General features: G+C 44.2%; 1 protein-coding gene across 9 annotated transcripts in view; it reads left to right on the top strand.

The window, feature by feature from the left end:
- Window positions 1-789: 789 nt before the first annotated feature.
- LOC147117531 (WAS/WASL-interacting protein family member 3-like) overlaps window positions 790-19,771 on the top strand; it is a 145,769-nt gene continuing 126,787 nt past the window's right edge. For 4 of the 9 annotated variants that reach the window (XM_085988593.1, XM_085988596.1, XM_085988594.1 and 1 more), the window contains exon 1: window positions 791-980. The gene's annotated coding sequence lies outside the window, so the exon portion shown is untranslated. Of the gene's footprint in view, window positions 981-19,771 lie in introns of all 9 variants that reach the window. The other 5 variants (XM_085988602.1, XM_085988601.1, XM_085988600.1 and 2 more) reach the window with 3 other exon arrangements.

The raw sequence follows: 19,771 nt of genomic DNA, 5'->3' as shown, positions 1-19,771 counted from the left end.
CACCTAGAAGGATAAGGGCAGCAGGCGCATGGGAACACCACCACCTCCAAGTTCCCCTCCAAGTCACACACCATCCTGACTTAGAAGTATATTGCCGATCCTTCATTGTCGCTGGGTCAAAATCCTGGAACTCCCTACCTAACAGCACTGCAGTGGTTCAAGAAGGCGGCTCACCACCATCTTCTCAAGGGCAATTAGGGATGGGCAATAAATGCCCCTTGCCAGTGACGTCCACATCCCATTAAAACAAATTTAAAAAACTGAGACCCCGCACCACCACCACCCACCACTACCCACGGCCTTTCAAGAAGATAAGGAAACAACTTTGAATGAAGCCACAAACTAACTTTCTTCCATTTAACTGGACCACGAAAGGGAAACAACCCAGTGCAACCTCTCTGTATAAAAGTAAAATACCGTGGATGCTAGAAACCTGAAATACAAACAGAAAATGCTGGAAATACTCAGCAGATCAGGCAGCATCTGTGGAGAGAGAAACAGAGTTAACGTTTCAGGTCGATGACCTATCATCAGAAACGGTCTCTGTATGCGGTTAGGATCCTCGATTTTTCTTTCAATGCAGGAAAGCTGGGTTAAAGCTCTCACATTACACCAGTCATCCCTTCCCCTCTTAGACGTGCTGGTCTGGTTTATTGCATTAGCTGTTACTTAGGACTTATTCATTGGAGTTTCAATGTTACCAGGAATGTTTGATCCTCTCCTGTCGTAGATCCGGCGCTTGCTCGGCGCGGTGTGCTGTCTCTTTAAATTGACAGCTGACGGTGGGTGGGCAGGTGCGCTAGGCTCCGCCTCCCGGGCTGATCTGGGAGGAACTCGTTCAGCTGCTCAGAACACGGCAAGGAAATATTTCAAACCAGTCTGCTTCAGTTCCACCTGCCAGAAGCAGAAGGAACTCGTATAATTTTGTTGTCTGTATAAACGTGGGTGCGACAGACGGCGTGGGAGGCTACCCTTGCCCGGTGGGTGTATTTATTTACCTCTCGCTACTTGTACGCAGCTGTGTTACTGGTTGTCGGTGCAAGCAGGTTATTTTTTTAATTGTTTATTTTCTTATTGCAGCAGCTGAATATTTTCTTATGGGTTAAACGTAGCAGCGTCGTGTTTAGCATAGCCTTGCTGGTTAAGCACTTTTAGAAAGTTTGGAGAGTTTTTTTAACAAAAGTTACCTTAAAACAAGTTGTTGAGCCGCACCGGAGCGCGGGCTGGACAGATTACCCTGAGGGCATGACAGGAGAGCAGGGAGCATCACTCGCTGCCCGCCATCCCCAAATCAGCTGTTTTTATTCAGATACTCGACATTTTACTCTTTACCATTTTGTGCGCATGTTCTTTTGGATGTTTTGTGTGTGTGTGTGTTCGGGGGGGGATGTTTATAAAGTACATTGTTTTAAAAAAACGTATCATTTTTTGGATAGATGTGAATTAAATGTAGATTATCTAGCTATTTATAAATAATCATTAACCTTGTGTTTACCACTCCTAGAAATTATTTTGCTAATCAGCTGCCAGTTGTGAAACACACCAGTTCATCCAGATATACTTGTATTAAGAGGTCGTGAAATATCTACGTTTGCCCCTGATGAGAATGTGGTTTTATTTTCAGCAGGCGTTCTCCCGCTTGTCCGCCGTACCTGTAACGAAAAAGCCACGGAAATCCAGTGTTTTCGCCGTTTCCCAAGGTTTCTGTGGCTTTTCCTCCAAAGTTACGGCGGACAAGTGGGAGAAGCCGGACTGTATCATTACGAGGGAACTGAGCCTTCTACCCTCGGCTACATAAGAATCTAGAAATGAAAGTGTTTTTATTTTCCAATAGCATAACCTCACAGTTGTATCTGTACATTGCTTATTAATAAGGTATAATCTATCTTCTACTTGCAATCATCCCACATGAAATTAATATAATAAAACTGGCCATCTCATTTCGACCTCCACGCCTCCTGATTGGCTCAAATGTCATATTTGTAAAAGAGCAACAAATCACAAATTACCTTAACAGTCAGCAAATAGGAATGAAAAGTGCCAGTCACGAAGTTCAGAAAAACTAAAAATCACAACGGCTACCAATAAAAAATTTTAAAAATCATATTTTTGAAAGTCGTTTCCACAACCATATTAAACTTTCCTTAGCTGAAAAACTTACTACTATAAATAAGGTTTGCAACATAATAAAGAAATTAAAAATGACACAATTTACAAGAAAATGATTACATTTACTATACAACAACATTTTCAGTGTATAAAATGTGTCTAAGAGGTCAATGCCTCTCTGAGTAGCCTTGAGCTTGTGACCATTACAACAGCTGACAAGGAAACAACTATAACTCACAGGGAACGGTAGCTTATTGGTTATGTTACTGGACTAGACTAATGATCCAAAGATGTGAGTTCAAATCCCACCATGACAGCTGGGGAATTTAAATTCAGTTCATCTGGGCTAAAAAAAAAACTAGTGGCCCAGAAATTTGGGTCGGGGGCTTCCCGCGGGTGTAAGCCCCCGACCTGCACTTACCTTGCGCACCGGCCGTTGAGCTGTGGGCCTCCGTGGAATTCCGATCCTGGGCCTGCTCCAACTGCCGGCATGCAGTGCTTGCGTATCCCAGGGGCGCAGTTAGTTCGATGCACCCCCTGGGATCATGTGGGCCATGGGGAGCCAAGCGGAGCAGGGAATGCTTCATTCATAAGTTTGACAGGAAATGCTGTCAAACTTAGAAATACTACGAGCCCCAAAACATCATTAAACCTTCAAAAAAAAATTTTTTTAATCACTTTTTAAATAAACTATAAATTACATGAAAACTATTTTAAACAATAATTTAAATTTTTGAAAAAAGTAATTTTATTTTCTAACGGGGCTAAAAATAAACTTACCTTTCTTTAAAGTATTCAAAAATAATAAACCTGTGGGGAAAAAATGTTTTAATTTTAATTAATTCACCACTTACCTTGTAAAAAGCAGGCCTTGCGACTGCTTTTTAAATGTCTAACTTCTGGAGACTTACCTTCCCGGGAAAACCTGCAAAAAAAAAAAACGTATGTTCGATATGCACGCGCAGCCTCTCCCGCGTACGCGTTCGACCTCTTAACCCCTGCTTTCAGGGGAACGGAAGTGCCGGTTTCCCGTGCATGCGCAGTGCATGCAGGAAACCGGCACTTCCATTGGGCCTACGGGTGAGTACCCCATGCGTACTCACCCATGGAGACCCGAAGTTCTGGGCCAGTATCTGTAATGGTGACCATGAAACGATTGGAATGTCGTAAAAACCTATCTGGTTCACTAATGTCCTTTTAAGGAAATCTGCCATCCTTGCCTGGCCTATTTGTGACTCTTAGCTGCCCTCTGAAATGGCCTAGCAAGCCACTCAGTTATAACAAAAAACAATAATAAGAATAAAACCCGTATCGGACACAACTGGCACTCCCAGTCCAGTCGACCATGCAAAGTCCTCCTCACTAACATCTGGGAAATTGTGCCAAAGACTAGTCAAGCCACAGCCTGATATAGTCATGCTCTCAGAATCATACCTTTCAGCCAATGTCCCAGACTCCTCCTTCCCACTGGCGAGACAGACCCACTGGTGAGACAGACCCACTAGAGCTGGCACATTCGTGAAGAAGTGGCCCTGGGAGTCCTCAACATTGACTCCGGACCACATGTCTGTGCCTCATGGCTTCAGGTCAAGCATGGGCAAGGAAACCTGCTGATTACCACCTACTGCCCTCCCTCAGCTGATAAATCAGTACTCTGCCATGTTGAACACCATTTGGAAGAAGCACTGAGGGTAGCAAGGGCAAGGGTGGGGGACTTCACCACTGACACGGAGTAGCTAGGTAGCACCACTGCTGGCCGAGTCCTGAAGGACATAGCTGCCAGACTGGACCTGCAGCAGGTGGTGAGAGAACCAACATGAGAGAAAAACCTACCTGATCTTGTCTTCACCAATCTACTTATCGCAGATGCGTCTGTCCATGATAGCATTGTGACCACCGCACAGTCCTTGTGGAGACAAAATCCTGTCTTCACACTGAGGAACTTTCCATCATGATGTGTGGCTACCACCGTGCTAAATGGGATAGATTCAGAATATATCTAGCAGCTCAAAACTGGGCATCCATGAAGCGCTGTTGGCCATCATCAGCAGCAGAACTGTATTCTACCACAATCTGTAACCTCATGGCCCGGCATATCCCTCACTCTACCATTACCATCAAGCCAGGGAGCCAAACCTGGTTCAATGAGGAGTGCAGAAGAGCGTGCCGGCAGCAGCACCAGGTGTACCTAAAAATGAGGTGCCAACCTGGGGAAGCTGCAACACAGGACTACATGCATGCTAAACAGCAGAAGCAGCATGCTATGGACAGATCCCACTAAGTGATCCCAGAATCAACGGATCAGATCAAAGCTCTGCAGTCCTGCTACTTCCAGTCATGATTGGTGGTAGACAATTAAACAGCTAACAGGAGGAGGAGGTTCCATGAACATCCCCATCCTTAATGATGGCGGAGCCCAGCACTCGAGTGCAAAAGACGAGGCTGAAGCGTTTGCAGCCATCTTCAGCCAGAAGTGCATGATCCATATCTGCCTCCTGCTGAGGTCTCCACCATCACAGAAGCCAGTCTTCAGCCAATTCGATTTTAAAATATCAAGAAACTGCTGAGTGCACTTGATACAGCAAAGGCTATGGGCCCCGACAACATCCCGGCTGTCGTGCTGAAGAATTGTGCTCCAGAACTAGCTGTGCCTCCTAGCCAAGTTGTTCAAGTACAGCTACAACACTAACATCTACCCGACAATGTGAAAAACTGCCCAGGTATGTCCTGTCCACAAAAAGCAGGACTATTCTGTCCGGCCATCAGTCTACTTTCAATCATCAGCAAAGTGATCGAAGGTGTTGTCGACAGTGCTATCAAGCAGCATTTATTCACCGATGCTCAGTTTGGGTTCCACCAGGACCACTCGCCTCCAGACCTCCTTACAGCCTTGCTCCAAACATGGACAAAAGATCTGAATTCCAGAGGTGAGGTGAGAGTGACTGCCCTTGACATCAAGGCAGCATTTGACCGAGCCCTAGTAAAAATTGAAGTCAATGGGAATCGGGGATAATTATCCACTGGCAGGAGTCATACCTAGCAGAAAGGAAGATGGCTGTGGTTGTTGGAGGTTAACCATCTCAGCCCCAGGATATCACTGCAGGAGTTCCCCAGGGCAGTTTCTTAGGCCCAACCATCTTCAGCTGTTTCATCAATGACCTTCCCTCCATCATAAAGTCAGAAGTAGGGATGTTCGCTGATGATTGTATAGTGTTCCGTACCCTTTGCAACTCCTCAGATAATAAAACAGTCCATGCCTGCATGCAGCAAGACCTGGACGACATTCAGGCTTAGGCTGATAAGTGGCAAGTAACATTCGTGCCATGCAATGATCTTCTCCAACAAGCGAGTCTAACCACTGCCCCTTGACACTCAATGGCATTACCACTATCAACATCCTGGGGGTCACTATTGACCAGAAACTTAACTGGACCAGCCACATAAATATTGTGGCCATGAGCAGGTCAGAGGCTGGGTATTCTGCGGTGAGTGTCTCGCCTCCTGACTCCCCAAAACCTTTCCACCATCTACAAGGCACAAGTCAGGAGTGTGATGGAATATTCTCCACTTGCCTGGATAAGTGCAGCTCCAACAACACTGAAGCTGTTCTACACCATCCAGGACACAGCAGCCCGCTTGATTGGTACCCCATCGACCACCTTTAAATATTCACTCCCCCCAACACCGGCACACCTTGGTTGCAGTGTGTACCATCTACAAAATGCACTGCAGCAACTCGCCAATGCTTCTTCGACAGCATCTCCCAAACCCACGATCTTTACCACCTAGAAGGACAAGGGTAGCAGGTGCGTGGAAACACCATCACCTGCAAGTTCCCCTCCAAGTTACACAGCATCCTGACTTGGAAATATTTAGTCGTTCCTTCATCGTCGCTGGGTCAAAATCCTTGAATTCCCTCCCTAACAGCACTGTGGGATTACCTTCACCACATGGACTACAGCGGCTCGCCACCGCCTTCTCAAGGCCAGTTGGGGATGGGCAATAATGCTGGCCTTGCCAGTGACGCCCACATACCAGGAACGAATTTTTTTTAAAGTGCATGTGCCTACAACTCCCAGCATGCCACAGTCTGCAGTATGGACAAAGCTCCCACTATGGATCAGTGAAACAATCTGTGGTACTTTAACCTTCTGCAGGCTATCACAGTAATTATGAATTTATTTTCCCTATATACAAGATAAAGCATGAACTTTGGAGCCTTTTTGAGGTAACGTGACAGGAAAGCTATTTTGAAGGACTTGTTACAGATTGAGAGGAAGACTGGCAGCTAGTTTGGATATTTATTGAGTGTCCTCAGACTTGCTAGTCATAAGCCTGCCATTTACAATGAAAAATTAAGAATGAAAATCTCCATTTTTAGCGACAGCATGAACTTTTCAACTTTTGCTGCAGGGATTTTCCTGTAAAGAATGACCTTTTTTATTATATTCAAGAGTTGTTTAGTGCATGTTACATGTGACAAATATAACTTTAAATAATGCTGAATCTGGAAGAGGAATCTTTGTTTTGTAATGTATCCCTTAAGGTGCATTTTTAAATACTTGTACTGAGTACTCGAACAACAATTTTTCAGATATATTTACAAAACTGTGGTATTTATTTAAACTACCTACCTTCAGTAGGTAAACAAAGCCCACTGGAAAACCAATAAAAAAAAACTTGCTGTCTTTGAAGCAATCTCTTACAAACTTATTTTCAAATTATTTCACTGGAGATTTGCATCATTTGTAGGGACATGTATTAAATACAGTAAAGTATGTGCTTTATGTTCCTTATGTTTATTCAATACTTGTACAAAATCTCAATTTCAAATTTTTTTTTCTAAAATACAAATCCCTTCAGTTCTTACAAATTTTAACCACATTTATTTAAATGCTACTGTAAAAATCTGACATGTTGCAACTAAAGTTTAAAGTGTTTAAATTTCATGCCTTTGTAATGACTAACGATCCTTCATTAATGCTTTCTCTAGTAGGTTAGAAACAAAAAGATCAATAAATAATTTATGTTGCTATCATTCTTTCCTGGTTGTCATAACTCTTACAAGATTAAGACTTGAGCTTTATCCTTTTGCCAATATGGATCCTGCTGACTGTACATCTTAATGTTGTGAGGCACTGCTACATTTCTCACAACTCTGAAATTTAAATCATTAATATAAGCAAGTTCACATAGCATCTTGTTCATTGGCACATGTTTGAGTGACGTCTACATCAGCGTTAAATGAAGGTAGGAACCTAGCATGATTTTATGCAGATCATATTAGTATGAAGCATAATAACTATTAGTCATACTAGTTTGAAACATCTCGGCCTCTCTGATTTAGGTTCTGCTAGGGTCATTAAAAAAATCAGTTATGAATAACTTTTTTTTCTAAAACAATGGAATATTTTAATATTTTTTGCTTTACTGGTGATAACACAATTGGACGAAGTGGTTGGAAAGAGTCATTGTGGGTAATTTCAACTTTTGGTGATCGTGTAAAATGGATGATATTGGATCAGTTGCCTATTATACATTCTGTCTGGTTTTCCTTTCAATTGAAGTCAATATATCAGATCAGATGTCATCCATTTTACACCATAAATTAAAATTACCCCCACTGTATCTGAGAGTACATAGGAACAGGAGTAGGCCATTCAGCCCCTTGATCCTGTTCCACATTCAATTAGAACGTGGGTGATCTGTATCTACGCCATCTACCCGTCTTGGTTCCGTAACCCTTAATACCCTTGCCCATCAAAAATCTATCAATCTCAATTTTGAAATTTTCAATTGACCTAGCCTCAACTGCCTTTTGGGGGAGAGAGTTTCAGGAGTTCCACTACCCTTTTTGTAAAGAAGTGCTTCCTAACATCACCCCTGAATGGTCTAGCTCTAATTTTTAAGCTTATGCTCCCTTGTTCTGGACTCCCTCACCAGAGTAAATAGTTTTTCTCCATCTACCCTATCAAATTCTTTAATCATCATGAACACCTCAATTAGATCACCATTTAATCTTCAATATTCAAGGTAGTACAAGCCTAGTCTATGCAACCTGTTTTCATAATTGAACCCTTTTAGCCCCAGTATTATTCTGGTGAATCTGTGCTGCACCCCTTCCAAGGCCTGTTGAGTCTGTATGTCCCAGTTAGGTTTAGGATCAATCACTGGACACAGACAACAAGAATAATTTTTAACAGGTCTTTATTATTCGGAGGTCAGGGCTGAACTGCCCAGCAAATCCCTACACAACACTTATATGGTCACCACCGGTATTACAGTATACAGCAGCCAAGAGAAAGTAGTACATCTCAAGGTAGTTCTCTTAAGGTGGAACAGGTTACATACACCACAATCCTCCCTTTTTAGCTTAACCGTTATATCCCCATTTAACATAACATATATATATATACAACTTCATGCAACACAGTTCAAAGATTCAGTCTCTGAGGAGGCCTCCTGATTCGAGTTGGATAACGCCTTTCAGGGGTCTCTGATTCTCATTGCTGGGGTGACTCATCTAGTTGGTCTCTTATGGATTGGACATCATCATCAGGTACATTCACTTCTGAGGTAGATGCTTCAGGTTCACTAACTTCTTCCACGGTTGTCTCTGCCGTAACCATGGGTTCGACCCTTGTTCTCGATTCTACCAGTTGGTCAGCATGACGCCGTATTACATTTTCACCAATATCTACCGTGTACATCAGGGGTCCTTGTCTGGCCCGAATTGTTCCAGATTGCCATTTCTCGTTTTTATAGTCCCGGGCTAACACTGGTTGTCCTATTTCGAAACTCCGAGTGTTCTTGTTATTTATATGCTGGAACTGTTTGTTTTCAACTTCCCTCCGCACATTTGGTTTTAACAAGTCCAACCTGGACCGCAACCTCCTGTTGTAGAACATCATGGCAGGACTTTGGTTTGTCACTGCATGAGTGGCGTTTCGATATGCCAGTAGGAATTTGTCCACCTTGTGTTGTAGTGGAATCTGATCTTCGCTCATGGCCTTTATTGCTTTTTTGAACGTTTGTACAAATCTCTCGGCCAACCCGTTTGTAGCCGGATGATATGGGGCAGAGGTATAATGTTTCACCCCATTCTTCTTCATGAATTTCTGGAATTCTTCTGACACGAACTGCGGTCCGTTGTCTGAACATATTTGTTCTGGCAATCCATTTCTTGCAAATATCGTTCTTAGCACCGCGATCGTCTTTTCCGAGGTAGTGGTAGTCATCTTAATCACTTCTGGCCATTTAGAATGTGCGTCCACCGCAATTAAAAACATGGAGTCCATGAATGGACCAGCAAAGTCAATATGTACACGTTGCCATGGGGTTGAAGGCCATTCCCATGGATGCAGCGGTGCAATCGGAGGTGCATTTTGCACTTTTTGGCACCCTGAGCAGCTTTTCGTCAGATCCTCTATCTGTTGGTCGATACCCGGCCACCACACAAGCCCTAGCAAGGCTTTTCATCTTGACTCCCCCCCCCCCCCCCCCCCCGGATGACCTTCATGCAGTTCCTTTAGAACTCCCTCTCTTAACTTAGGAGGAATAATCACCCTTGTTCCATACGTCAATGTTCCTTGACAGACGGACAGCTGTTCTCGTCTTGCTGAGAATGCCGGTAACAGTGGATCACCATGTGCTGGCCATCCCTTCACTGTCACTTCGTAGACCCGGGACAGTGTCGGGTCGTTCCTGGTTTCTCTTTCAATACTTGCATTGGTGACTGGTAAACATTTGATGATGGTCGAGTGAAATAACTCAACAGGGTCAACCGTCGGTGCCTCCTCTGTAGGTAGTGGCAGGCGCGACAGCCCATCAGCATTACCATGCTGCTTTGTACCTTTGAATTCGATCTGATATTGATGTGCCCCTAGGAAAAGGGACCATCTCTGGAGTCTCTGTGCTGTCATCACCGAAACACCCTTCTTAGGGTTAAAAATGGATACCAACGGCTGGTGGTCTGTCAGAAGCGTAAACTTTTGGCCCTGCAGGTAATGATTAAACTTCTTTACTCCCCACACAAGGCTGAGAGCCTCCCTATCTATCTGAGCATAGTTGCGCTCCGCGGAGGTCAATGATCTGGATGCGAACACGACTGGCCTCTCCAGGCCATTTGGCAACTTGTGTGAGAGTACTGCCCCAATACCATATGGAGAAGCATCACAAGCCAAACGAATAGGCAGCGTTGGGTTGAAGTGAGCCAACACTTCCTGAGGTGATCAATGCCTTGCTTTCGCGAAAGGCCCTCTTACAGTCCTCGCTCCACTTCCATGGTACTCCCTTCTGCAAAAGAACGTTCAACGGGTGCAGCACCGTGGATAAATTTGGCAGAAACTTATGGTAATAGTTAATCAACCCTAGGAACGACCTCAACTGGGATACATTATCCGGAGCGGGAGCCTTCACAACAGCTTCGATCTTGTCAGGAGACTTATGAAGCCCCTCCTGGTCAATGACATGACCACAGTACGAGATCCGCTTCTGAAAGAACTCACATTTCTGGCGATTAACTCGAAGTCCATATTCTTTCAATCTGGTGAGCACCAGTTCCAAATTTGCAAGGTGTTCCTTGTCATCATCTCCTTTAATCAGAATATCGTCCAGGTAACATTGTGTGCCTGGAATTCCCTGTAATACCTGCTTCATGGCCCTCTGCCAAATTGCTGGAGCCGATGCCACTCCAAAAACCAGTCTATTATACCGGTACAAGCCTCTATGCGTGTTGATCGTGAGATACTGGCGTGACTCTTCCTCAACTTCCATCTGTAAGTACGCCTGCGCCAGGTCTATCTTGAAGTGTTTCCCGCCAGACAACGAAGCGAAGATATCCTCAATCCGCGGAAGCGGATACTGCACCGTGTGAAGCACCGGATTAACAGTGATCTTGAAATCTCCACAGATGCGAACCTTCCCCAGTTCCCCCGGCTTGTTGCTCGATGAACGCTTCATGACGGGAACAATGGGCGTGGCCCACTCACTCCAGTCTACCTTAGACAGTACTCCTGAACGTTCTAGCCCTTCTAGCTCAGCTTCCACAGCAGGTCGTATCGCATAAGGTACCGGTCTGGCTTTGAAAAATTTCGGGTTTGCATGTTCTTCAACCTTGATGTTTGCCATAATTCCTCTGTGTTCCCAGTCCCTGTTGGAACACCTCTTTTAGCATCGTCCAATATTCTGGACAATCGTTTAGGTTTGACATCATTTTTACCGGAATCTACCGTTAGTGCTTTTACGGAATGCCAGTCCATATTTATTTTCCTAATCCACTCCCGTCCCAGTAGTGGTGGACCTCCCTCAGGTAGCACATATAAGTCCATTCCTCGGCTTTCTTTGCCCTTGTGGACCACCTTTACCTCTATCTTCCCGATGGGGTATACTCTTTGCCCCGTGTATGTTTTCAATACAATCTCCGTATCCCGTAGGGGAATGTGTGGGAATAACCTTTTTGTAATCTTTCTTCTTCATGACCGTCAATGCCGATCCAGTGTCCAATTCCATCTTCACTTGGACTCCTGCTATCTGAAGTGTGACCCAAATTGTTTGGAGGTCTGCTTCCTTACCAACATTGTGTACTCTTAGACTACCCAGTTCATTACTGCTGGAGTCTGAATCTGACTTCTGTTCGTTCGAACTGTTCTCTGTCACCTTGTGTACCTTTCTGTACTTTTCCTGCGGTGACTTTTTGTTGCTGGTCTTCTTTCCGGACCGGCATACTTTAGCTATGTGACCAAGCCTGCCACATTTTCTGCATTCCTGATTTTTGAACCAGCACTGGTTCTGATCGTGCGTTGTCTTTCCACAACGATAACATTTTACTGTACCCAAGACCATTTGATTGGTGCTGAGTTCCGGTGACCGTAGCTGCATTTCTGCCGTGCCTCTCGCTGCGGCTTCGTGCGATGCTGCAATAGTGACAGCTTTATCAAGCGTAAGATCATTCTCCTCAAGCAGTCGCTTTTGTGTTCCTTCTTTTAACAATCCACACACAAATTTATATCTCAGCGCATCTGCTAGTCCTGTTCCAAACTGACAGTACTTTGATAGCTTACGCAGTTCAATTAAAAATTCAGCGTTGCTTTCGTCTTTCAGCTGCGTTCTTCTGTAAAATTTAAATCGTTCCACTATCATCAGCAGCGTGGGGTTTAAATGATTTTTCAGGACAGTAACAATATTCGCGAAAGTCTGATCCGCCGGTTTATTTAGTGATAGAAGGTGCTTCAATAGCCCGTATGTCTTCGCACCCATTGAGCTTAATAAGGTTAGTGCTTTCTCATCATCTGGTACCTTATTTGCTTTACAATAAACTTCCATGCGTTCTACATACGTGGTCCAATCTTCAATATCGCTATCAAAGGTATTAATGTTCCCATGTTTAGGCATCCTTGCAAGTTTTTAAATTTTTCTTTTTCTCAAAATGGCGGCTTCCCGCGCTTGTCTTCCCCTGTCTACTAAAATGGCAGCTTCCCACGCTTGGCGGTCTTTCCCGTGCTCGTCTTCTTCCCCCGCCGACTACAATGGCGGATTCCCGCGTTTGCCTTCTTCCCCCGCTGGCTGCAATGGCGATTGCCGTGCTGCTGCCGTTTTCGCTTCCCCAGCGTTTCTCAATTCCCCGACGCTGCTTTGCCTCGCAGCCCCGCTTGCAGCCCGATCCTTTACACCGGCTGCGTTTGAGTTCTCCACGGCTCTCGTGCCTTAAGCTGCCCCAGTCGCTGCGCCTCTCGGCCTCGATTGCAGCCCGGCCCTTTTTACCGGCCGTGGTCGAGTTCTCCGCCCTTATTCCTCCGTTTTCCCTCCCCTACTCCACAGCCAACGCGGCCGACTTTCTGTTCGTGTCGCTGATCGGCTTACCCACCACCGTGGTAGAAGGGATGATCACTGCCTGTCGCTGATGGAGGGCTTCATGGTCAGAATTTTTCTTTTTAACCCGGGTTCTCGATGCCTCCCGTGCGATGGTGCTCAGCAGGATGATGAGGGCGGATGCCTTTTCTCGACGCCCGTTCTGAGGACGAAGCTGCCTTGGATGTAAAACTGCCGCAGGGTAAGATCGGACTTGTCGCCACTGTTGAGTCTGTGTGTCCCAGTTATGCTTAGGATCAATCACTGGACACAGACAACAAGAATAATTTTTAACAGGTCTTTACTATTCGGAGGTCAGGGCTGAACTGCCCAGCAAATCCCTACACAACACTTATATACCGGTGTGGTCACCACCGGTATTACAGTATACAGCAGCCAAGAGAAAGTAGTACATCTCAAGGTAGTTCTCAAGGTGGAACAGGTTACATACACCACAAGGCCAATATATCATTTCTGAACGTAGTACTCCAGCTGGGGTCTAACCAGAGCTCTGTACAGCTGTAACATAACTTCCACCCCTTTGTATTTCATCCCGCTTGAGATAAAGGTCAACATTTTATTAGCCTTTTTAATTAATTTTTTGTACCTGTCCACTGGCTTGTAGTGATTTCTGTACGCTGGCCACTAAATCTTTCTGTTCATCCACAGTTCTTAGCTTCTCGCCAGTATGCGAAGTTGAATTATCATAGTTAAAATTGTAGGATTTTCTGAAGCTCTGTCATTGACCATATCTCCATTGTTGTCAGTTTTCAAGTTTCTAAAACAAGCTTATAAACAATAAGAGATATAACTATATAATGAGTGGGAGCACAGTGCGGTATAACACTGGGCAGGATTTTGCAGTAGAAGTAACGGTGAGGCTGACCGCGCTTGCCATTATTTACATGGAAATTGGACAGCAACTTCTGGCGACCGCGCATGCACAGTTAAATGCGGAAATCAAGAAGTTGCTGTCTGAGCTGCCATGCTCCTCCAAAAGCTGCGCAATAAAGGTATCTTGCTGAGAGTCTCGCCATTCAAATACATTGAACGATGTGAAGTTGCTGTACTTGCCTGATACATGTGAACTAAACTTGCAGAAAAAATCCATTCCAGTGTAAGTACCCTTTTCACAGCGTCAAATCTTAATTACTGCCAAACAACCTCTGGCACTGAAAATTAACTTTTTACAAGTGTGGAGATTCATTCCTTCAGATTTTAATTATTGTTGAAGATTAAAAAATTTTTTTTTTTTTTTAACTTTTCCTTTCTGTCTTTTATCTTTCTTAATCCAATCTCTTTCTCTCTCATTTTGCTTTCTGTACCTGTTTTGACATTGAATTCAATATTCTAACTGACACTTCCTGGTTCAGACTCTGCACTGCTCATTAACGATTCTTCAATCTGATTGGTTAAGAAGATACCTAGTTGCTTGCCCTGTTCACACAGATGCCAGATGCTCTGTAGAGGGCACTGCACTTTTTGGACAGTTGGCTGACAGGAACTTCCAGTGCAAAAGCCCATAGACAAGTGTAACAAACAGCTGTCGCCATTCGTTCTTCGCTGACTGCAAAATCTGGCCAATGTGTTTTTGCCAGTGGAACCGGGTCTGAATGCAGTGAAGAAAATGAGATGAAAGTCTCCTTGTGCTGCTGGAATTAAGAGTCCTATGTTAAGCAGTCTCAACGCAGTACAGTGCAGTAATGGATACAGGCCCTCAGCACAGAACTACTCACAATTTGGTACCAAGTGGACAAAATTCTAAAACTTATCCTGAGACGCCATAAGGTTAAGTGGTATGGGAAGTGGTAAGCTTGTACTGGTGCACCGGAGGGTGCTCTTCTGAAGCTGAGGTTGCTGCAGGTTGTTAGGCAGAGCTTTAATCTGCATGCTTCTAGTCCATACTGTTTCTTTTCGGGTTGTGCTTGATGCCGACATGGATCTGCAAAATGAACAGATGTTTTATTCTCTACTGACATACCTTTCCTTGATGAGCACACACTTTTCTTAATGTTTTTAAACTATTTAAACATTTTGTGATACAGGGATCCTTTTTGAATCATTGCTTCTATATATGGTTTATATAATTAGACTTCAGTTTTTACAGGAAAAATATTGAATTTACATGTTACATATTGATTAAACATGCTACCAAAAATTAATCTTTGCAATCCCAAATAATTAGATCTGAGGTGAATGTTCAAAATGATAAATCTAATTAAATATTGAGCCAGATTTTTCAGTCACAATAATGGTGAGGATAATGGCGCTGGTTGTTATTTATGCGCAAGGTGCGCAAATGGTTTAACAACTTCAGGCGACTGACATGCGCGGTTAAACACTGATACTGTATCTAAAAGTTTCTGCCATTCCACCCTTACGTTTGTGAAAACAACATCTTGCTGTCTGATTCACCATTGAATGGCATGAAGTTGCTGTACTTGTGTGGTAGCTACGAACTAAACTCGCCACAGAAAGTTAAATCTTGTCTTTTCAATTCTAAGTAGCCTTTTAATGACGTGATAACTGTTGATTATTGTGAACATGTGCTGATGGCCCAGTGGCTAAATGCACCGTGTAGTCACTTCAGTTTAGTATGGCAATGAGCCTTACAGACGGGAAATCTCCAAGATTTGATCTAGGGCTGAGACCCATTTTTTCTTAGCCTGGACAGTCCAGTTGTGTGAAGAGGCTGCTCAATTTATATTTTTAGTGCCAACCAAGCAACAAATGTCTGAGGTTTTTGTCCATTTTTTGTGGATTTCTGCAGAGCTTGTAGTTAAATATGAAAACTTGGACTGTGTGAAAATATTCCAAAGGCTGCAAAACTACCATGGCCTCATCAGGAAGTTCAGCAGGAAGGAGAGGAGCAACCTGTTCCAGCTATAGCATTGTAAATAATGTAAGCACATAATTAGGAGTCTAGATAACTTCTGTATTATAATTGAAAACTATCAGTTTCTATATACATTTGGAGGTTTTCTAATACAAAAACAGAACAACAATAAGCAGACAGAGCTACTGAATCTAAATCTTCAGCATCTAAACATAGAGCTAGAACAAAAGGCCGGAGTGAGGAAATCTTGCATCAACAGAGAGAAAATGAGAGATTGCATTAAAATACATGTACACCATATACCAGTTGAATTGAATGAGCTAAGCAATTGAAATAATTTACCTTAATATGATTTTTTAAAAGACCTTTTTAAAGTTTTCCTAAACCACACTTATGGTTCACACAGATTCTGCCCTCTCTCAAGTTTTGGGTTTGATAGTTCAACTTTGCTCTGTGTGGTTAACTGATCTTATTCATAATTGCAATGAGGTGCCACATTTCTCCTCAGAACTTCTGAATTGGGGAGGTGGAAAAGTCAACCAATGTTTCCTTTCTGGATCACTCCTCAGCAGCAACCCTGGAAATGTGGACACCAGGTGGGACATGTATCAGCTGTGATGGTCTCCATAATCAATAGCTCACAACATGTCGGTGTCCAAAAAGAAAAAGAAAATACTGTAGATGCTGGAAATCTGAAATAAAAACAGAAAATGCTGGAGATACTCCGCAGGTCAGGCAGCATCTATGAAGAGAGAAACAGAGTTAACGTTTCAGGTCGATGACCTTTCGCCCAGTTCTGATGAAAGGTCATCGACCTGAAACGTTAACTCTGTTTCTCTCTTCACAGATGCTGCCTGACCTGCTGAATATCTCCAGCATTTTCTGTTTTTATGTCGGTGTCCAGGCTCACATGAAGAATCGCCCATTAGGTGAGGTACCCAAGGGGTGTCACAACCCAAGGAAACAAATCCAAATATGAGTTACTGATTTCAGAAAATGACGAGTAATAGAGGAAGATTGGAAGGAAAAAATGAAAATAGAATATTGGATACATTTTACAAGACCCTGCATCATATTGCAAAGGTGCAGATGCACTGCTTGCAAATTTTGGACAGTAAATTTGAGGCCATGTGGTCTCAATTTTCCAATTTGTGCAAGGCCTGGCCAGTGGCATTGGTCCTCATTAAATCTTCCCTTATGTGCCAAGTGCTAACTGAAAAAAGGCATTTTATTTTTCTTGATCAACTGCCCACTGGTGAAGCAATTTCCTGAACTACTGATTAAATTGTTCAGGGATTGCAAGTTGCTGTCACACTACTGTATTCTTTCAGTTTTTCCACACTCTAAATCTGGCACAAATGGCGGGGAGATAGAACATGGAAGAATTAAAGATCTTTATTATAACCACACTAGTTGTTCATAATGAACAAGTGCTAAGCAGAGATGTTTTGAGGCTGCCCTGCTTTATTTGCTGGTTTCTACTGGTTGCAGCTCAAATTTTCGCCAAAGCACAATGTAGTTTGGAGAGTGAAAAATGACTAACCCTTTTTAACTCATTTTTAAGATACCTCTGTGGGTCACGTACCAAAGAGCAAAATAATCGCTTCCTGGGCCTTTACTTAAGCCAGTCTTTAACCAGCCACTTGAAAGCGTGTAAGAGAAGTATGGTGAACTTATCCTCCCTAAAAGGTTCTTTCTTTCACCTTTGTGGAGAAGCACTTTGTCATAATTTTCCTGCTGTGAATGAATGTGTTGCATTCCAGTGTACACTATTTTAACAAAAGATGTTAACCTGCTATAATGGCACACAATATAATTTAAAACTCCACTCTATATCTGCACATGAACATATGCCTGAGATTGGGAATTCATAGGCAAATTATGAGCATGAACCAGTTGGTAGCACTCTTGCCTCTCAAAAGTTTGTGGGTTCAAGTCCCACTCCAGAGACTTGAGCACAAAATCTACAGATTATCTGGTCATAATCACATTGCTGTTTGTGGGATCTTGCTGTGCACACATTGGCTGCCATGTTTCCTACATTACAACACTGACCACTTTAAAAATACGTAATTGGCTGTAAAGCGCTTAGTGACATCTTGGGGTCATGAAAAGACCCCCTCCTGCCGCCTGCCCCCCCCCCCCCCTCTCAAGCCGTGGTTAACAGTTGTTAACCTAGCCATGATTACAGCAGTCTGATCTTGCAGCACTAAGATGTTGGAGCGCTTCCACCTGTGCTGCAATGGCAGCTGCGACATCGCCCATCACACGTAGCACATGTTTGGGTCAACACGGTCTCTGAGTTTTCCATCATGGACTCCAAGCTCTGTACAAAGCCCCGGCCAATGTTGGAGGGGGACTCCTCCATGCTCCTTGACATTGCCAAGAGGCTCTCTGGCAGGCTTGCCATTGCACCTAGGATTTCCGTGTGCATGCCCATCGCTCTTCTGAAGGCTGCCCCTTCGAGGTCATCATCTGAGTCGTGTGCAACAGAACTTGTGTGCGAACTCTCCCTCTGGGGAGCTGGTCCCTGAGCTACCCTTTCCCCGTGGAATTGCTGCAGCCCACTCGTGCCCAGTGCCTCACCATGTGCAGATCCTGCATCTGTATTACCCTATAAATTCCACGCCGTGACAGTTTCTGAGCTGGTGTCTGCGAGTGTCCGATGCAGTGATGCTGTGCCGCCGCCTTCATTTCCATTCTCCTCCATTACTTTAGGGACAGGCTGTGCTGGTGGCAGATCTCGGTCATTTGAAAGTAGAGAGGTACAAGAGTCGGGTTATGGTGGGGGGTGGCAGAAAGCAAGGTATCCATGGATCGGCAGCGTGTAAGTGAGAAGAGATTGTGGGATGACCATACCGTTATTGTCCCAAAGGGCTTGAGCTTCGCCATGGCCTTGGTGACCTCCCCTCCAATTACGTCAAGCATTATCTTCTCCAGTTGGCTCAAGGTCTGTAAAGCGGCTTGGCCACTGACTGCTGCTGCTCACGGCAGTTGTGAGCCACCTTGGCCTGCAAGAGAAAGGGAAGTGTGTCAGTGAGTGATGTGCCTGCCATAGGTAAATAGCTGCCAGTGTGTACAAGATGTGAGAGTGAGTGTTGCAGCAGTGGTAAGGTTGTGAGGGTGAAGTGAAGCTGTGATTGTGAGGTATGTGTGGTGAAAGGTTGAGATTGTTGGTAGGTGAGTGCTGGGGGTGTGTTGCATTGAGCAGTGTGTGAGGTTTGTGGTGCAAATGGGGGGATAGGGCATTTGTTGAAGCCTTCACTCACCTTGACCTGCTGTGTGAGGTCATTAAACTTGCGGCACTGGATCCATGTTTGCAGTGCGGCACTGGATCCATGTTTGTAGTACAACACTGTTGGCCATGACGTACCCAGCTATCTCTTGCCATAGCATTCTTGAAGTGTGCATTAATGGCTTCTAGCCATCCTGCGGGAACAGGACACCCGGCCTCCCCTCCACTACTAGTGTTTCCAGAGCCACATCGGAGAACCTTCTGGCTCGTTCTCTTTTAACTGCTGCTGAGCCCGTCTTCCAGTGCTGCATCAAAGCACTTCCCCTTTTAAGTAGTGGAGAAAGACTAGGTCAAAAATTACTGCCCATTAGACTGCACCTGATATTGGCCCACATGTTAAGCGGTAAGCCAACCAGCAGTGCATTTAGCACTGCGATCAACATGGCAAGCATGTAAATGAGCAGACAGCATGAATTTTGCGTGCTACCTACACCACTTTGGGCATCGCTAAATAGCGCTGGGCCATGACACCGCCTGTTTTTGGGCCATACCCAATTTCTAGGCCTGCATCGTTTTACAATGTGCAAATAAAGGAAAGTGATGACCCAGATTTTGCTGTAGCATAGCACTTAATGGAGTCTGCTGTTATAAGAACATAAGAAATAGGAGCAGGAGTAGGCCATTCAGCCCTTTGAGCCTGCTCCACCATTTCAATGAGATCATGGCTGATCTTCTGCCTCAAC

Source organism: Somniosus microcephalus, chromosome 5 (genome assembly GCF_052327205.1).
Source record: "Somniosus microcephalus isolate GS21.2 chromosome 5, FLI_Smic_1.0, whole genome shotgun sequence".
NCBI classification, from domain to species: domain Eukaryota; kingdom Metazoa; phylum Chordata; class Chondrichthyes; order Squaliformes; family Somniosidae; genus Somniosus; species Somniosus microcephalus.
This window is presented reverse-complemented; position numbering and strand designations above follow the sequence as displayed.